This window comes from Lactuca sativa, chromosome 5 (genome assembly GCF_002870075.4).
Source record: "Lactuca sativa cultivar Salinas chromosome 5, Lsat_Salinas_v11, whole genome shotgun sequence".
Taxonomy (NCBI): Eukaryota; Viridiplantae; Streptophyta; class Magnoliopsida; order Asterales; family Asteraceae; genus Lactuca; species Lactuca sativa.
In genome coordinates this window covers 137,030,550-137,049,841 of record NC_056627.2, presented here as the reverse complement: position 1 = coordinate 137,049,841, position 19,292 = coordinate 137,030,550, and the positions used below count along the sequence as shown (strand labels likewise).

The window sequence follows — 19,292 nt, the reverse complement described above, 5'->3', positions numbered from 1 at the left end:
AAGATATATATATATATATATATATATATATATATATATATATATATATATAGGTTTAGGTTATTCTATTAAAACTAATTATTGTGTTATTGTATGCATAAATATGGGCCAATTATTTTACTTATTTTAAGAAAGTGATTAACTCATATTATTGAATTAAAAATAATTGAAAAATACTATCCAATTTAACTAAAAGGATATTTTAGTCAATTAATACATATTTAATAAAGGAAATTTGCATATTTTAAGGGATCATAGATTCTATTAATTTTAAAAATATGAATTTTAATAATTATAAGGTTTTTAATTCGGACATTCTGACAGAATATGTTTATGAGTATATTCAAAAATAAAAATATTCTTGAGCCGTAAATAAAAAAAAATATTCTTGAACCTATTTCTTGATCATGAATTTAAAACTTCTTGTAGAATAACAAATTCTTGAACAATCAATTGAAGAGTAAAAAAAATACATTATTTCTTATATAATACGAGTAACAATTGTTAAGAATTACATTTATTGTTAAAGAATAAAACTAAAAAACTTTCAAAACGGAATGAAAACATCAAAAATTTAATAACGACTAATACATTCTAAAAGAATAATGTGTCCCATTTCAATTTTGTGGTCCGTTCTTCAAGCATCAACTTTTGTGATTCCAACAGAATTGGAATTCATGATTCCATTCTAACAGAATTGAAATTCGTGATTCCATTCGAATAGAATTGGAATCTCACCAATATCATCCATTGAATCATCTACATAAAACATACTTGATACCTTTTCAGAATTCAACCTTGTCAAGATCCTGCAATGTCCACATAAATGAAGTGTTAAATCAGAAAAAAAAAAAAAAATAAATTGAAATATGAATCAATTCATAAAATGCAGCCAAAAAACTGCTCATTCTGATATGTATATTAGTCCCAAATAAAATCAATTTCCCAACAACGATTGTTAATGAGGAACTTTCCATCCCAACTAGCACACACCAATACAAAATGAGTAATCACAGAAGATTTGAAGAGAATTATTACGACCAAGAACAACAAATTAGCAGTGATGACGAAATCAATATCACCATGAATCATGTTAATGAGGAACTTTCCATGGCTTCTTTGACTATTTCTCCCTGAATAAAGAATTAAAGTCAGAAAATATATATACTCCATTCACAATGAAGCTCACACAGATTACATTGCATCACTATGTGAAAACACAAACACTAATGATACATACATATAATTACTTTGTCTGGCTTTTCATCGAATACCTGGAGTGCAGGTTTGGTGCACAATCACAAATTATCAATAACAAAACCAAACGTGACCATTTGAAGGAAGAGACGATGGCATCTGATAAGTTTGACCACATTTAGTAATAAATATCAACAACTTCACATCGACAATTCAATAAAGAGGTGGAAAATAGGAATCGGGTTGAATCGACAAAAAGAGGCGATTACCTGATGGTGAATGCGATCTCATTCCGATGGAGGAAAGGGATTAGATTCACATTTTATTTACATGTTGATTGTATGTGTGTGCGCGAAAATAGCAAAACCACCGATTGGAAGCAGCTATTGATCGGAAGCAGCGATCATATCTTTGTTCTGTTTTAGAGCTAGGGTTACGAATGGGATAGAATACAATTTGTTTATTGTTTTAAAAAGGAATAAAGGTAGGTCAAAGTATTTACCATAATTATAGGAGTGTATTTGTAGAAATTATTTATCAAATTACTAAATTATCCTTATTTATTTGTTTGATTATTTATTTATTTTTTAAATATTAATTGGCCTATATTTATGCATACAATAACACAATAATTAGTTTTAACACCTGAACCTAGCTCTCTCTCTCTCTCTCTCTGTCTATATATATATATATATATATATATATATATATATATATATTAAAAGAGAACCCTTAATTCACCAATGAAGCAATCAAGGCCCTTGATTGTATTTCAATCATATGATTTTCACCATTAGATCAAATTGATGACATCATCTTCTCAAAATAGAATTCAAACGTTTAATTATAGAATCTTTAAATTTACCAATTATATTTCAAACACAATTACATTAAATTATAGAATCTATTCATACTTTCGAAAATATATTTCACAATTCGGGCATAATTACATTTAATTATAGAATCTTTAAAATCAGCAATTTTGTTATCAATTAAAGCGTATCATTCTATTTATATATGAGACATCGGTTTCTCCATAAATCTGCCCAAAAACATGAATAACCGCCCCCATCTTTCTCTTCTATTTTTTATCTTAAACCAAAATTCCCTAATCCTCTTCTTCCTCATGTCAATGGTTGTGCTTCAATTGATGCTTTGTGTGTTCATAACAGAATGTAGCGCCATAAGGTGGTTCCTTTTTCTCATGTATTCTTAGAATTTGTGTATTGTCTTTTCCTTGCATCTCCAATTATCACACCTCTGTTTTGGCTTCACACAAATCTCTACAAACTGAAGCAAGCATCTCCTTCAAGACATCTTTTGACAATCTATGTCATCATTAACCTTAATTAATATTGTTCATAATTTAATTCCATTATTTATAGTTTTTAGCTTCAAAATTTAAACCTGATTAGTTTTTTCTTTTTAAAAAACTCATTAAATAAGCATATAAATAATTATGTTATCTTTAATATATATTAAAACAAAAATCTTATGATATCATTTGAAACAATCTGGGTCATTGATTGCATTTTAATCTTATGTTTTCCACCCTTAGATTAAATTTGTGACATCATCTTTCCCAAATGGAATGTATTTAATTCCAATAAAAGCTTTCCAATTGTCAAACAAAATTAACTTAAATCCATTGAAATAGAATGTATTTAATTTTAATAAATTTCCCCCCTATTTTAAATCTTGAATTTTTGTTTATAAAGGTTTTAAAATAGTCAACTTTAAAAACATATTACCGAAAACCATTTCAATTAAGGCATTAAATATCAACCATTAATATAAATCCGTTTATATTAGCAAACCATTAATATAAAATCCATTTTTATTAGGAAACCATTAATACCGAAAAATCAGATTCAAATTATCACATACATATACGATTCATCCTTGAATTTGCGGCTCACACTTATTTTCGGTCGTTGCTTTTCTTCAAACCTTCTCCTACAACATCATTCTTATTGTTTATGACTTCCATCATCATTATCTGCTTCAAACCTTCATTGTTGTATACTAGAAGGTCAGTACCTTCTTTCGCTTTTTTATATTTTTTTCGATTATTTTTTGTTCCCATATCAAATATACGTATTCATATATATTTTGCTATTCTTTGTCACAGCTTACATGAAATCGATTAACATCATTCAATCTAGATTAAGTCAAACAAAACAAAATTGTATAATTTTTCATATTAAATTCTTAACCTATTAACGTGGACTCGATACTCAACAACTTCTACAAACTGCAATACCTATGTGATTTTTTTTTACAATTTATAGGAACATACTTACCATGGAATAAACAATTCTATTTCGCAATATAACCATAAAATAACAATGTATTTTGAAAGTACATTGTCAAACGTTGGATTATACTTGCGTAGACCCGTTTTTGCGCATGGTTAATTATATGTAGTTGTTTCCGGTGTCACAAGTAAAAAAGGTTTGAAGGTACTTTGTGGTGATGAAGGTCGTTCAATTAATAAAACAAAAAATGTTGTCTACAAAGGGGTCCTTCAACGACTATATATATTTACCAACCTCAGTGTATTTTATACGCATTTCAATAATATCAATAACCCTAATTTTTTATAATTATTCTATAATATCTATATAAATTTATATTTTATTTATGCGTTCCCCGCGTTTAACGCGGGTCATAATCTAGTGTGTGTATGTATATATATATATATATATATATATATATATATATATATATATATATATATATATGATGTTATTTTTTTTTATTTAAGCCATTTACAAACAACGCGTTGTGTTCCTTAACTTCCTTATATTGTTCTTATTTTGTTTTTTTATACTTGTTGATATACATTAAACTATTTGTTGATTAGTATAGTAGATAACTTAGTATACCAAACATATATACAATTCTATTATGAATTTTCGAAAAGATTTTGATTTAATGACTATATATATGTTCATTTTACATGTAATAACCATCCACCAGTAAAGGAGACAAGTTACACAGCACAAAGTAAACTCTTAATTACATTTCTAACTATTTTACCCTTACGTTATTTGTTGTCCCGATTTTAGTGGTTATTGGATGTTTTGTTATTTGATTTCTGATTTTTTTAAGGCATCCCAAATGAGAAACACAAGGTTAGAAATCTAATTTGTCTATTGTCTTTATTTTATTGGTTTTGAATGTTTTTATGAAATCTGTTTGAATGTGTTTAAGTGAATGCTTGTGTTGTTTGTTATACAATTTTTTTTACTGTTTTACCCCTATGTTAGTTTTATATGTCATCATTCATGTAAAATAACATCTTACTTTTAATTATTTCCATTATTGTTACTGTTTTGTTTGATGTTATTGTGTTTTTTGCTGTTGAAAACTAAAAAAAACATAGTAAAATTATTACTAAAAAATATGTAATAGTTACCACTTTATATTAATTTTTAAAAAAAACCCCGTGTATTAGACGAGTTTCACACCTAGTTATTGTATTAACGATGGTGTTTGTAATTGGCATTAATATATCAATTATTCATATGAAGAAAACAATATTGGAGAGTCTATTTTAACCAATTTTAAATATGTATCCGTCTTAACCTTGTAATAAATTTTTATGGGGTTAAATACACATTTCATTTTTTACTAATTTAAGTTTTATTTACCAGAATATTCAAAAACTTTTAATTTTAGGAGCAACTAATGCAATACAGTAATCAGAAACAATTGTGCCATATCTTATTATACGATATAGATATAGATTAATTAAACCACTTATTTATGCAATAATGCTTTATTTTTTCATCAATTTATGTAACAATGCTTTATCATTTACCAATTTGCGTTACATTGTTCAGTTTTTTTCACCACCGTATAATTGACACAAATTTATATATAACCACATCGTAACCCATTAACGGTGTGGCCCTTTTGACCCCTCGAAAAAAGCATCACATATTTCGTATAAAAACCACTTTGTTGAACCGATTAAAACACAAATGGAATATTCTTTCATAAATGGGCATTTAACCATTTTTTAAACACAACATGACCATCCTTAAGAGAAAAATATCGTTGATATTAAGAGAACCCCATGGATTTTATAGAACAAAAACAACATTATAATTAAGCAAGAATCTCTCAATTAAGTGGGAAGGGCATAGAATAAAAGTTCAAATCAACAACAAAAGAAGGAAGGCATATATACTTGTTGGAAGAGGTAACACTCCTTCAATCACATCTTATATAAACCTTTAATACGAAAATAAAAGGTTTACATATCTCTAACATGATGAGCAACCACAACAATATCAATACTCGAGTCTTTACGACTTGCCAACGATGCAAATGCATGGTACAACAACGACGATAGGGACACATTTTTAGACACTATATCTCCACCATCGCGCATTTTTCCTCGTATCCTGGTTACTATTCTTCTCTAACATATCCTTAGAGAATTATTTTTGTGAAATTGGTATCTCATTTCTTTTCTTTCTTTCTTGTGGAACTATTTTATTTGGGTGAACACGATTCAAATTTTGACACCTTTATGTTATTATTAGCAAATCCCAATCATTTTTGTCATTAACTAGTGTTTGGTATGTGAGTTGAAAAAAGAATTGAAAGAGATTGTATTTTGTTTTATAGAACTACAATATACTAAAAAGAACATTATCTAATAAGAAGCAAGACAAAGGAGTACAAGTTACTAGTCATCTAAGAACAATTTCACAAATTGGACCAAATTAACCTTGGTCGGTTATTTCTATGATAGTATGCTTAACCAAATTAAATGAAAGTGCAAATCTCATAAAAATCCAATATATTTTCATTTAATTCTGAAAAAAAAAACTAATATATTATTTTTTAGTTATCCAAAACCTTTACTTTTTCTGAAAAACTTATTCAACACTTTCTATCTTAGAAAAACACTATCTATTTTTCATCTAAGCATTAGGAAAACAATTATTACATTTTTTTAGTACATCAAAACCTCTGTATTTTTTTAAAAATTTTTAATCTAATGGATTGTTATCATCAACCCTTTGAGAATCGTCTACCTAGCATTTTTGGCTATCTAGACATTACTGAATTTGAAGCCTTAAATTAGACATTTTAAAAAACATAAGGGTTTTAACGTACATAAAAATAATATAATGGTTTTTTTTTAAGTATTTGATGAAAATATATTAGGTTTTTTTTCTAAGTTTTTCCCTAAATTGTAACGACCCATTTTTTAAGTCAAAAAATTTCATTTAATTAAACACTTTGCAAAACATTTGAAAATAGACAACATTCAATCATATCACTTTCTTAAAACATATTACGTGTCTGAAGACCAAAACATGAAATCAATCATAGGGTCAGAGTACAAATCCTAGAATAATCCCATAGTGCGGAAAACAAGATGTGTGCATGATGTGCCGCTACCGAGCCAGCTCCTTCCCCTTTGCTGAAGAGGTACTAGAAACCAAAACCATAAACTGTAAGCACGAAGCTTAGTGAGTTCCCCCACTGTACCACATACCATACGATCATATAACATACATATTGGCCGGGAATTCTGGGGTGCCCGACCTACCCGGTACGACCATTCTGGGGTGCCGACCTACCCATGCTGCCATTCTGGGGTGCCGTCCTACCCGTGTCAAGCCATTCTGGGGTGCTGACTACCCATGTCAAGCCATTCTGGGGTGCTGACTACCCTTCGGTCCTAACAACCGAACTCTACTACTATCACATATAACATATCATGCTAGCATATAACATATCAGGTAGTAGCAAACCTAGATGAATATCACAAAGACAATCATCTAACACACATCTCCTACTGGTGGACCGACATTGTGGTCGTAGACCCACCGCTACTGGAAGGTAACTCACCTCGTAGTAGCTGCTGATATGTGTGGGAATCTTCTGACTGCTGCCGCTGGTGCTTCAAAAATCCTCTGGCTATAATTCCCACAAAACACTTAGTCATACACTGCTAACTGTCCTTAGGGTAAAATGACCATTTTACCCCTACCAAGTCAAGGTCAAAGTCAAAGTCAACTTCCAGTTGACCTGACTCGCCGAGTTGGCTCACCAACTCGCCAAGTCCCTACCCTTCCATTTGTCCTTATACCCGTCTCTACTCGTCGAGTTAGGCGATGACTCGACGAGTTTCCCTTTTAAATGAACATCGACTAAATCTTCATCCGACTCACCGAGTTGCATGAACAACTCGTCGAGTTCATCTTCAACTGATAAATAGGTCCTGCCCTTGACTCGCCGAGTTGTATGAGCAACTCGTCGAGTTCTATGAAGATGGCCTTGGACTCGCTGAGCACCATGAATTTCCAGAACATTTTTCTTAGTTCAGAACGTTGGGTCACTCACTGGGACTTCCCAAAACCCTTCCCCACTCATTTGGTCCTCTTGAACCTCATTGATATGGGACAAAACCCCTGGACTAGCCGAGTCCAAGAATGGACTCGCCGAGTCTATCACATTCCTTACTAAGAACTTCTATTTCTGATGTACAACACTTAACCAAATTACAGATCCAGGCCCCTAAGCTCGATCTAGCACGTAAAGTTAGAAACTTTACGTGTATGCATGGGACATTAGAGCTTAAAAGGCTTTAAAATGGTTCTTTTGTTGCATGGGTCCTTCCTTGGTGCAAAAGCAACCTAGATCTGACTTATGGCTCATAAAATGACATGTTGCAGAAGCCCAAACACCCAACCATGTTTGCAAACATGGCTGGCCACCAAAAAAGGCTTATAAAAGCCCTAAATCACCCCTTAGAGGGATCTAACAAATGAATGAGCAAGGTTCCGACCTTATACCTTCTAAGGACTGCAAATGATGAAACAAACTCGAATCCTTCAGTCCCCTCTTGATCCTTCTATGCTCTTCCTTCTTCGTTGTGATCAAAACTCACAAGAATCACTCAAAAAGCCTTAAATCTTCACAACAACGGTTAGGGTTTGCTATGAGGAGTGTTTGGCAGCATAAAGGGGGAATGGAAGGTACATAAGGTCGTTTAAATAGGGTGCAAACCCCTGGATTAGGGTTTTTGTCCTAACAGCGGCTACTCGCCGAGTCCGGGACCCGCCTCTTCGAGTCCGCGACTTAAACTCTGCGTCTCATCCCGCTTCTACTCGGCGAGTCCGTCCTTCGACTCGCCGAGTCCAAGGCTAAAAATGCAAAAATAAATGAAGATTCAATAACAGAATACGTACTAGGAACCAGGTGCTACAAATCTCCCCCACTTATTTTAGACTTTGTCCTTGAAGTCTGCTGCTCGATCCTGAAACATCTTGGGGTAGTGCTCCATCATCTCTTCCACCGGCTCCCAAGTCCACTCCGATCCTTTCCGATGCTGCCATTGCACCTTCACGAGTTCTACCCTCTTGTTCCTCAGGTCCTTCGACATCCTGTCGAGGATTGCCGTAGGCCGCTCGATGTAATTCAGGCTGTCATCGACCTGAATATCCTCCAAAGGCACCACTGCCGAGTCGTCTACCAAACACTTCCGTAACTGAGAGACGTGTAAAGTGCTGTGAATCTGGCTGAGTTCGGCTGTCAGATCTAACCTATATGCCACCTTGCCCACTCGGGCTACAACCCTGAAAGGCCTGATATACCTTGGGCCCAACTTGCCTCGCTTTCTGAATCGGATGACGCCTTTCCATGGTGATACCTTTAGAAGAACCATATCCCCGACTTGGAATTCCAAGTCTGAACGACGCTTGTCGGCATAACTTTTCTGCCGAATCTGTGCAGTCTGAAGCCTGCTCCGAACCTGCTGAATCCTCTCGGTCGTCTTGAGCACCACTTCGGTGCTCCCCATGACTCTCTGGCCAACTTCACCCCAACATATCGAGGTCCTGCACCTCCGCCCGTACAACATCTCGAAGGGAGGATGGTCAATACTCGCATGGTAGCTGTTGTTGTACGAGAACTCGGCTAGAGGAAGATAGGTATCCCAATTACCACCGAAATCTAGCACGCATGCCCGCAACATATCCTCAAGAGTCTGGATGGTCCACCCACTCTGACCATCCGTCTGCGGGTGAAAGGCGGTGCTAAAATGCAAACGAGTGCCCAACTCATCATGAAACTTCTCCCAAAACCTGGAAGTAAAACACACATCTCTGTCTGAAATCACTGATACTGGCACCCCGTGCCGCGCCACTATCTCCCTGATATAGATGTCGGCCAACTTTTCGGCCGATATGCTCTCCTGAATCGGAATAAAATGGGCGCTCTTGGTCAATTGATCCACGATGACCCGTATCGAATCCACTCTTCGCGCGGTCCTGGGAAGCTTCGTGATAAAATCCATCGTAATATCTTCCCATTTCCACAACGAGATATCCAACGGCTGCACCTTGTCGTGCGGTCTCTGATGCTCGGCCTTGACCTTCCTGTAGGTCAAACACTGCTCCACATACCAAGCAACATCCCACTTCATGCAGGGCCACCAATAGTCTAAACGAAGATCCCTATACATCCTCGTTGCCCCGGGATGAATGGAGAATCGGGATTTGGGCGCCTCCTCCATCATGACCTGGCGCACGCCTCCGTGATACGGCACCCACACCCTACAGTGTAGTGTCAATAATCCTTGACTATCATAATCGAAGGAGGAAACCTGACCCACTATAAGCTCGCTCTTTCGATGTTCCTCCTTCATAGCCTCTTGCTGAGCCTCCCGAATCTGCTCTAACAGTGGAGTCACCACCGTCATCCTTATACACACGTCTCTGATCGGCGTTGCCTTGCGGCTAAGCACATCGGCCACCACATTGGCCTTCCCTGGGTGATAAAGGATCTCACTGTCATAATCCTTTACCACGTCAAGCCACCGATGCTTCCTCATGTTCAGATTCGGCTAGTCCATGAGATACCTTAGGCTCTTGTGGTCCGTGTAAATGGTACACCGAAACCCATAGAGGTAATGTCGCCAAATCTTGAGGGCGAAGACCACCACCCCCAACTCTAAATCGTACGTCGGGTAATTCGGCTCGTGAGGCTTCAGCTGCCTTGAGGCATAAGCAATGACATGCCCTCTCTGCAGCAATACCGCGCCCAAACCTAAAATGGACGCGTCACAGTATACCACAAAATCCTCTACGCCCTCTGGCAGGGCTAAGATTGGCGCCTCACACAATCTCTGCCTTAGAACCTCAAACGCTGCCTGCTGCTCAGGCCCCCATCGAAAGACCACGACTTTCTTGGTTAACCGTGTCAGAGGTACGACTATCTTGGAGAAGTGCTGAATGAATCTCCGATAGTAGCCTGCTAATCCCAGGAAACTCCGAATCTCGTATGGAGACTTCTGAACCTCCCACCTCATCACGTCCTCCACCTTGGACGGATCTACCGAAATCCCGTCGTGGTTGACAAGGTGTCTGAGAAACTGCACCTCACGCAACCAGAACTCACACTTGGAGAACTTAGCGTATAATCTCTCCATCCTCAGGGTCTCCAACACCTCTCGTAGATGCCCCTCGTGCTCCTCCTGCGTCTTGGAATAAACCAAGATGTCGTCAATGAAAACTATCACAGACCGATCCATCATCGGTCTGCACACACGGTTCATGAGGTCCATGAATGCAGGAGGGGCATTGGTGAGCCTAAACGTCATCACCACGAACTCATAATCGCCATAGCGCTTCCGAAACGCGGTCTTCAGCACATCCTCCTCTCTGACCCTCATCTAATGATAACCCGAACGCAAATCGATCTTGGAGAACCAAGATGCTCCCTGTAACTGGTCAAAGAGATCATCAATCCTCGGGAGTGGGTAACGGTTCTTCACCGTTACCTTGTTCAGCTCCCGATAATCTATGCACATCTGATGCGACCCGTCCTTCTTCTTCACAAACAGAATCGGGGCTCCCTAGGGTGAACTTCTCGGTCTAATGAATCCCTTATCTAACAGCTCCTGCAGTTGTGTAGACAACTCCTGCATCTCGAGAGGAGCCAATCGATATGGTGCCTTGGCTATCGGAGCCGCACCAGGGACTAGGTCGATCCTGAACTCTACCTGTCGTTCCGGAGGTATTCCAGGAAGATCCTCTGGGAACACATCAGCGTAGTCTCGTACCACCTGAACTTTGCTCACTATCGCCTTACCTGACTCCCGGGTATCCATAACATACACAACATATCCGACACAACCCTGCTGAAGGTAGCGCCTAGCACTCGCTGCTGAACATACTGTGGGTCCATGCTGTGGCTTCTCGCCATGAATCACCAACTCTCCCCCACTCGGGGTCCTGATCCGCACCAGCTGTTGTGCGCAATCTATCACCACCCCATTAGGGCTCAACCAGTCCATGCCTATAATCACCTTGTTCCCACGCAACGGGATGGGAACCAAATCCACCAAGTAACGCTCCTCAAACAACCTTAGGACAGAATCTCTGAACACTGATGATGCTCGCACCGATCGATCATCGACAATCTCTACCTTCAAAGGGCAATCCAACATGCCCAAAGACTCAGTAAACCTCTTGCTAAGCGCAAGAGAAACAAACGATCGGGTGGCACCCAAGTCAAACAACACCTGAACTGGGATATCGTTCACATGGAACGAGCCTAACGCATATACACAGAGCACATATCAATCTCATAACATCATAAAATAAAATAGAGGGAAAGAATCATACCCGTCACCACATCGGGTGCGGCGCGTGCCTCCTCGGTAGTCAGCTGAAATACCCGGCTCCTCGCCACTGGAGCTTCCGCCTTGCCCTGCCGGCCATCAGTGATCCACAAGGTCGCTGGAGCTGGCGCCTTCACTGGCGCTGATGCTGTTGTTAACTGGGGGCAGTTGGCCTTCTTTTGGCCCCTCTGGTTGTAGTGGAAACATAGCATCTTAGATGTCTGAATAACCGAGGCAGGGGCAGTACAACCCCTGCTAAAGTGCCCTGCCTTGCCGCACTTATAGCAGCCCGAAGATCCCAATCTGCATGCCCCCTCATGTGGCCTGCCGCATTTCCTGCAGCGGCCCGGTCCCGACTGGCCTTTCGGCCTACCATCTGATCCCTTGGGCTTCTTCCCCGAAGCCCCTCCAGTAACCTACCCCTCCTCTGCCTTCCTCTTCCGGATATGCTCCAGATCTATCTCCCTCTCCCTTGCCCTGGCAATCATAGAGTCCAGGGTAGGGCAAGCTGAAAAACTGACATGCTCCCGAATATCAGCTCGTAGCATGTCATGATAGCGGGTCCTCCTCATATCCTCATCACCCGTGTATTGGGGCACCAACAACGCCCTCTCTCAGAACTTGGCGGTGATTTCCGCCACAGTCTTCGTCGTCTGCCTCATATCTAGGAACTCCCTGGCCAGCTGCTGAAGCTCAACACCCGGTGCAAACTCTGCCCTGAACCTGGTCACAAAGTCCGACCAGGTCATAGCCTCGACAGCCGAGGCTCCCAACGAGTCACCAACGGACTCCCACCAATCTCTGGCTCGGTCTCGTAAACACCCTGCTGCATACCTCACCTTCGACCCCTCAGGGCAGAAGCTAGTCAACTGTGCAGACTCAATGTCTGCAATCCATCGTCTGGCAGCTATGGGGTCCTTCGCCCCGTGAAAATCCGGCGCACCACTGCCCCTGAAGTCCTTAAAGGACAGTGTGCGAGATCCCGTTTAGCCAGATGCCATGTCGCTCCTGAATGCCCGGAGGCAATCCTCCATCAGCTCGACTATCCCTTACTTGATCGACCTGAAAATGATGGGAGTCGACTCAAGGATGCCTCTGGTGATCTCTGACGCAATGAACTCGCGTAGCCTCTCATCTACTGGCTCGGAACCTGATCCCGAACCCAATCCCTCTCCAGAACTGCCACCTGCTGGCCTCTGACATAGTACCACCATTCTGCAATACATACAGGCAACCATTAGTGATACTGATAACTCTAAGGGATCACGTCTACTACAAGTTCCCCGGTCTTGTCTTAGCCTTCCCTAAGTCGGGTACGGATCCTCTGCTTCCAGTCGTACGGGCCCATACTACCTTCCACATCTATCCGTACCTTCCTCAAGGACTGCCTTGACTCCACCAGATCCCTTTTTACCACTGCTGATCTCTGCTACTCTTATCCTAGGCTTATCCTAGGAAACCTCTGACTCCACCCGGACCGGTCCTCAGCTGCTGAAGGTCTCTTTGTAATGCCAATTAGCCATTACCTGAATACAATCACATGCAACGAGGCTCGGATAATCCTTCGAGTAAGGGACTCATCCCCAAAACGGTTAAGACTCAAACAAGAGCTACGCCATAGGGTCAAATCCAACACTCTGAGATTATTCAACCCTGATCACATGTGACTTTAACATATTCACCTGACAGCTAACTCCCATCACTCAAGGCCCACAAAGCACAAAGCAAACAACATTCGAACAAAAGGAACAATCACAAGCAACTCTATCCTCAGAACTGTACTAGCATACAATGCTAAGCTCATCCTATTAGGCATAACCTAAATAGGCTATCCTACTGCTGTCTACTCAAATCTAGCATGCAACTCTCATAAGCTGAAGCATATGAAATAGGCACATAAGGCATCACTCCTAGATCCTTAGTTCTATTCTAGCATGCTGTGCTACTGAATCTGATAAACATAATATAACATTGTATGGGTACTTTGGGGAAAAATTACTTGAGCTCGGCCGGTTGCGCACATCTCAAACTTCGTTCTTCTTCAAAACTCTTAACTTAACTTGTAGAAAACATTTTTTTAAAATTTTTTTTTAGTCCCTCGATTTGAGTTCAGACACCCCCATTGGTGTATCCGAATCCCTCAAACTAGGGCTTTGATACAAACTTGTAACGACCCAATTTTTAAGTCCAAAAATTTCATTTAATTAAACACTTTGCAAAACATTTGAAAATAGACAACATTCGATCATATCACTTTCTTAAAACATATTACGTGTTTGAAGACCAAAACATGAAATCAATCATAGGGTCAGAGAACAAATCCAAGAATAATCCCATAGTGCGGAAAACAAGATGTGTGTATGAGGTGTCGTTACCGAGCCAACTCCTTCCCCTTTGCTGAAGAGGTACCTGAAACCAAAACAATAAACTGTAAGCACAAAGCTTAGTGAGTTCCTCCACTGTACCACATACCATACGATCATATAACACACATATTGCCCGACAATTCTGGGATGCCCGACCTACCCCGTACGACCATTTTAGGGTGCCGACCTACCCATGCGGCCATTCTGGGGTGCCGTCATACCCGTGTCAAGCCATTCTGGGGTGCTGACTACCCATGTCAAGCCATTTTGGGGTGCTGACTACCCTTCGGTCCTAACAACCGGACTCTACTACTATCACATATAACATACCATACTAGCATATAACATATCAGGTAGTAGCAAACCTAGATTGTGACAACCCGAAATTCTATTATGTACAAACAATAGTACTTCAATAGAAGTCATATCAGTTGCAGTAAATTTTCAGACTTTTCAGTATAAGTTTGAGTATTTCAGGATTTACACTTAAAGAGATATCAGGAGAGAGGGTGCACTAGGGTTATGTGCAACTCTATTATTTCAGAACTCTATGATATTAGAGTTCATTTCTTGAATAAAAATATTTTCTGCCAAAAATCCCAGGACTAAATATATGATTCTTAACCAAATTATTTCATTAGTTACATTTCCAACTAGAGAAAAGCCATTTTCTCTCTCACGGATCTTCGGGTTTTCATCCCAAATCGTGAGTACCTCTCTCTAGTTGTATTATATAGCTTGTTAAGTGCTTGATAACATAGAAATCATAACAAAACCACAAGATTTGAGAGTTTACCGCCCAAGAACACCTTGGGGAGTAAACTCTTTTATAAGGGTAAAATGATGCCTAGTCCTTCCCCCGTGATATGTAACTACCTTAGGCTTGTATGTTAGTGTTTTTAAGACTAGAAATCACCCATGAACACCAAGAGTAAGGTGTTCATGGCCCAAGAAGTTCTTGGACCGTGAACTCCAAACTCAAGGGCTAAAGAGTGCCTTAATCACTCCTAAATCCTTGGAACAATAGCCTAGATTTACTCCTAGTTATTTAGGGACTTTAAATCATCAAATGCCCATCCCAAAGAGAGATTATGGCTGTAATCTTTTATGGTTTTGGTCTTTGGGCCGTGAACATCAAAAGGGGGTACCAAAGTGTGCCTAAGGCCTTCATTAGCCTTAGATAATTGTCTAAAACCTATCCTAGATGAGTATGGGACATGAAAACATAAAAACACCCCTTCCCATATGAGTTTACGATAGTAAACTCAAAAGGAAATGGCCTTGGGGCCGTAAACTCCTCAAAGGAGTGTATTAGTGCCCTAAACCCTTCCAAGGATTAATCCACCAAGTAGGAATGCTTCTAGAGATCATTTAGAACTTCAAAACACCAAATGTCATTAAGTTTAGGAGTTCACGACCGTAAACTCAAGGGTTTACGACCGTAAACTCCTTGTGTGAGGTTTATTGGAGAGTAAACTCATATATGGGGTCCTTTGGAACCCTAAACTCACTAGCCGGGTCCTATAACAACTTAGATGTAATCCTTAGGGCTAATAACACTTACTATAAGTGTTTAACATGTTCTAGGAGGTCTAAACAATTTCAATTAGTAGTTTAAAGCTAATTGGGTACACATATGTGTGATTATATGTTAACTAGGATCATAGCGTGTGTTCAAGACTTCACTTGACACCTAGCAATCCTACATCTTCAGTACATCCGTACCACTCACTACAGATGAGTTCATACCCCTTAATCAATGGTTTAAATGTTTTAAATGCTTTTATGGGGGGAGGGATACAAGTCAAATACTTATAGTTATTACATCAATCACATGTGATTAATAACTACAAAACCAGTGATCTTTCTTACTGTTCAAACTATTTATCAAACTGTTTTACAAATTCTTATACTTATCAAATACCTTTACTTAAGCTCTGTTTTACTTATTATCAATTGCATGTCTAGGTATGTATAGTTATATAAGCAATGTTTAAAAAGCTTAGGAAGACCTGCCCGCCCTATTTCCTTTTCGCGCTTGAGATGTGGTCTGGTGGGATATCGGGTATCCGTCCGAAGGTCGTTTAATCATTAGTTATATATCATGTGTACATACATAGTCATAAAGGTTCTTCCAGTACATTCAATACCCTTGGGTAGCAAGGCTATACTTCCATGTTCATACGTACCAGTACATCACTAGTAAGTTACCATAGCGGTAGCACAGGAGGATACATTTACTATTACTAGAACAATGAAACATACAATGAGTCAGTTCATTCATGAGTCAGTACGAGTAATACATACAGTACATTACTATACATGCTAGATAAAGAGAACATACATTACAGCTAGCACACACAGAACATGTCAGTACATACAGGCTAGACAGAGAAAGAGTACACCTTTCAGTTAGCACATTCATTACATGTACATTTATGCAGTTATGTGAACCGTTAAGCGGGGCATGGCACTTCCTGCCATGCCCGTTTTTGTATCCCGAATCTCCTTAATTGGGGAGCGTATGAGTTTGTGTATAGATCTATACTGGATTGACTATCCTACACCTTGCTGCTCGCTACAGTGGGACTTGCAAGTCTACGGGTGCCAAATGTCATTTCTTACGGCGTCTTACATCATCGTTTTACTAGAGTCGGTAGCAGGATACAGGTCGATCACATGTTTCTTTGAATACCTTTTGTTTTTAAGGTAGATAGTACAGCGGTAGTCACTTATTACAAATACTACGGTACTTTGATATTTTCCCATTACATTCAGTTCGTGAAGATTCACACGATGCTCGGTAATGTAGTAACTATATTTTTGGTTAATGATAGTCCGAATTGGGAAAACATGCACACTCTAACAAGAGACATACACATAGACACTAGATGCCTTGGTAGAAGGCTACAGTTAGTAGGAAACATAGGGTTTTCTAGGAGAGTTCAAACATTTTACAAAACATTGTACAAAACATTTTACAAATGCTTTCATACAAAGACAGACATTAATATACTTATGATCTCACCAGCATTAAGCTGATACTCGCTTTCAAAATAACTTGTATTCTCAGGTCACCACTAGCCAGGTACAGGTGCCAGACTTTTGAGAAGATGGAGTTCCTTCAAGACTCATCTGTTATATTTTGATATGTATATTTTTGGTGTCTATAACTTTGACAAAACACACATGTATGAAATTATTCTGTTAATGCAATGGATGATGTTGTTGCTTGTTTACTATTATTCATTGTTTGTGATACTATACATGACGTCCTCCACCCCAGAATGTTTCCGCCATTCATGGTTTTGGGGTGTGACATAGATGAATATCACAAAGACAATCATCTAACACACATCTCCTACTGGTGGGCCGACATTGTAGCCGTAGACCCAACGCTACTGGAAGGGAACTCACCTTGTAGTAGCTGCTGATCTGTGTGGGAATCTTCTGACTGCTGCCGTTGCTGCTTCGGAAATCCTGCGGCTATAATTCCCACAAAACACATTGTCATACACTGCTAACTGTCCCTAGGGTAAAATGACCATTTTACACCTACCAAGTCAAAGCCAAAGTCAAAGTCAACTTCTAGTTGACGTGACTCGCCGAGTTGGCTCACCAACTCGCCGAGTCCCTACCCTTCTATTTGTCCTTATACCCGTCTCTACTCGTCGAGTTAGGAGATGACTCGACGAGTTTCCCTTTTAAATGAGCATCGACTGAATCTTCATCCGACTCGTCGAGTTGCATGAACAACTCGTCGAGTTCATCTTCAACTGATAAACAGGTCCTGCCCTTGACTCGCCGAGTTGTATGAGCTACTCGTCGAGTTCTATGAAGATGGCCTTGGACTCGCCGAGTCCGTTCATGCACTCGCCGAGCACCATGAATTTTCAAAACAATTTGCTTAGTTCAGAACGTTGGGTCACTCCCCGGGACATCCCAAAACCTTTCCCCACTCATCTGGTCCTTTTGACCCTCACTGATATGGGACAAAACACATGGACTCGCCGAGTGTATCACATTCCTTACTAAGAACTTCGATTTCTGATGTACAACACTTAACCAAACGACAGATCCAGGCCCCTAAGCTCGATCTAGCACGTAAAGTTACAAACTTTATGTGCATGCATGGGACATTAGAGCTTAAAAGGGTTTAAAATGGTTCTTTTGTTGCATGGGGTCTTACATGGTGCAAAAGCAACCTAGATCTGACTTGTGGCTCATAAAATGACATGTTGCAGAAGCCCAAACCCCCAACCGTGTTTGCAAACATGTTTGGCCACCAAAAATGGCTTATAAAATCCCTAAATCACCCCTTAGAGGGATCTAACAAATGAATGAGCAAGGTTCCGACTTTATACCTTCCAAGGACTGCAAATGATGAACCAAACTTGAGTCCTTCAGTCCCCTCTTGATCCTTCTTTGCTCTTCCTTCTTTCTTGAGATCAAAACTCACAAGAATCACTCAAAAAGCCTTAGATCTTCACAACAACGGTTAGGGTTTGCTATGTGGAGTGTTTGGGAGCATAAAGGGGGATGGAGGCTACATAAGGTCGTTTAAATAGGGTGCAAACCCCTGGATTAGGGTTTTTGTCCAGACAGCGGCTACTCGCCGAGTCCGGGACCCGACTCGCCGAGTCCGCGACTTAAACTCCGCATCTCATCCCGCTTTTACTCGGCGAGTCCGTCCTTCGACTCACCGAGTCCAAGGCTAAAAATGCAAAAATAAATGAAGATTCAATAACAGAATACGTATCAGGAACCAGGTGCTACATAAATGAAAAAATTGCTAAGATAAATGTAACCCGTGAAGAAATTGTGATTTTTTTTAGTTTTCTTAATTTCATTCTTTAGTCAATGGTGTATTTTTATATTCCATGAAATCGAGTGAAAAATTGCAATATAACATATTTTCTTATCTATGCAGTATTTATTGACACAAATATATTTTGATCTCTAACATTAATATATATATATATATATATATATATATATATATATATATATATATATATATTAAAAGATGCTTCCCTTATGAACAATACCTATATATATATATATATTAAAAGATG

General features: G+C 39.2%; 1 long non-coding RNA gene across 1 annotated transcript; it reads left to right on the top strand.

The window, feature by feature from the left end:
• Window positions 1-5,417: 5,417 nt before the first annotated feature.
• LOC128126433 (uncharacterized) lies at window positions 5,418-17,456 on the top strand. Its single transcript, XR_008224355.1, has 2 exons — window positions 5,418-5,615; window positions 17,291-17,456. It is a non-coding gene; the product is annotated as an uncharacterized LOC128126433 (long non-coding RNA).
• The last annotated feature ends 1,836 nt before the right edge of the window (window positions 17,457-19,292 follow it).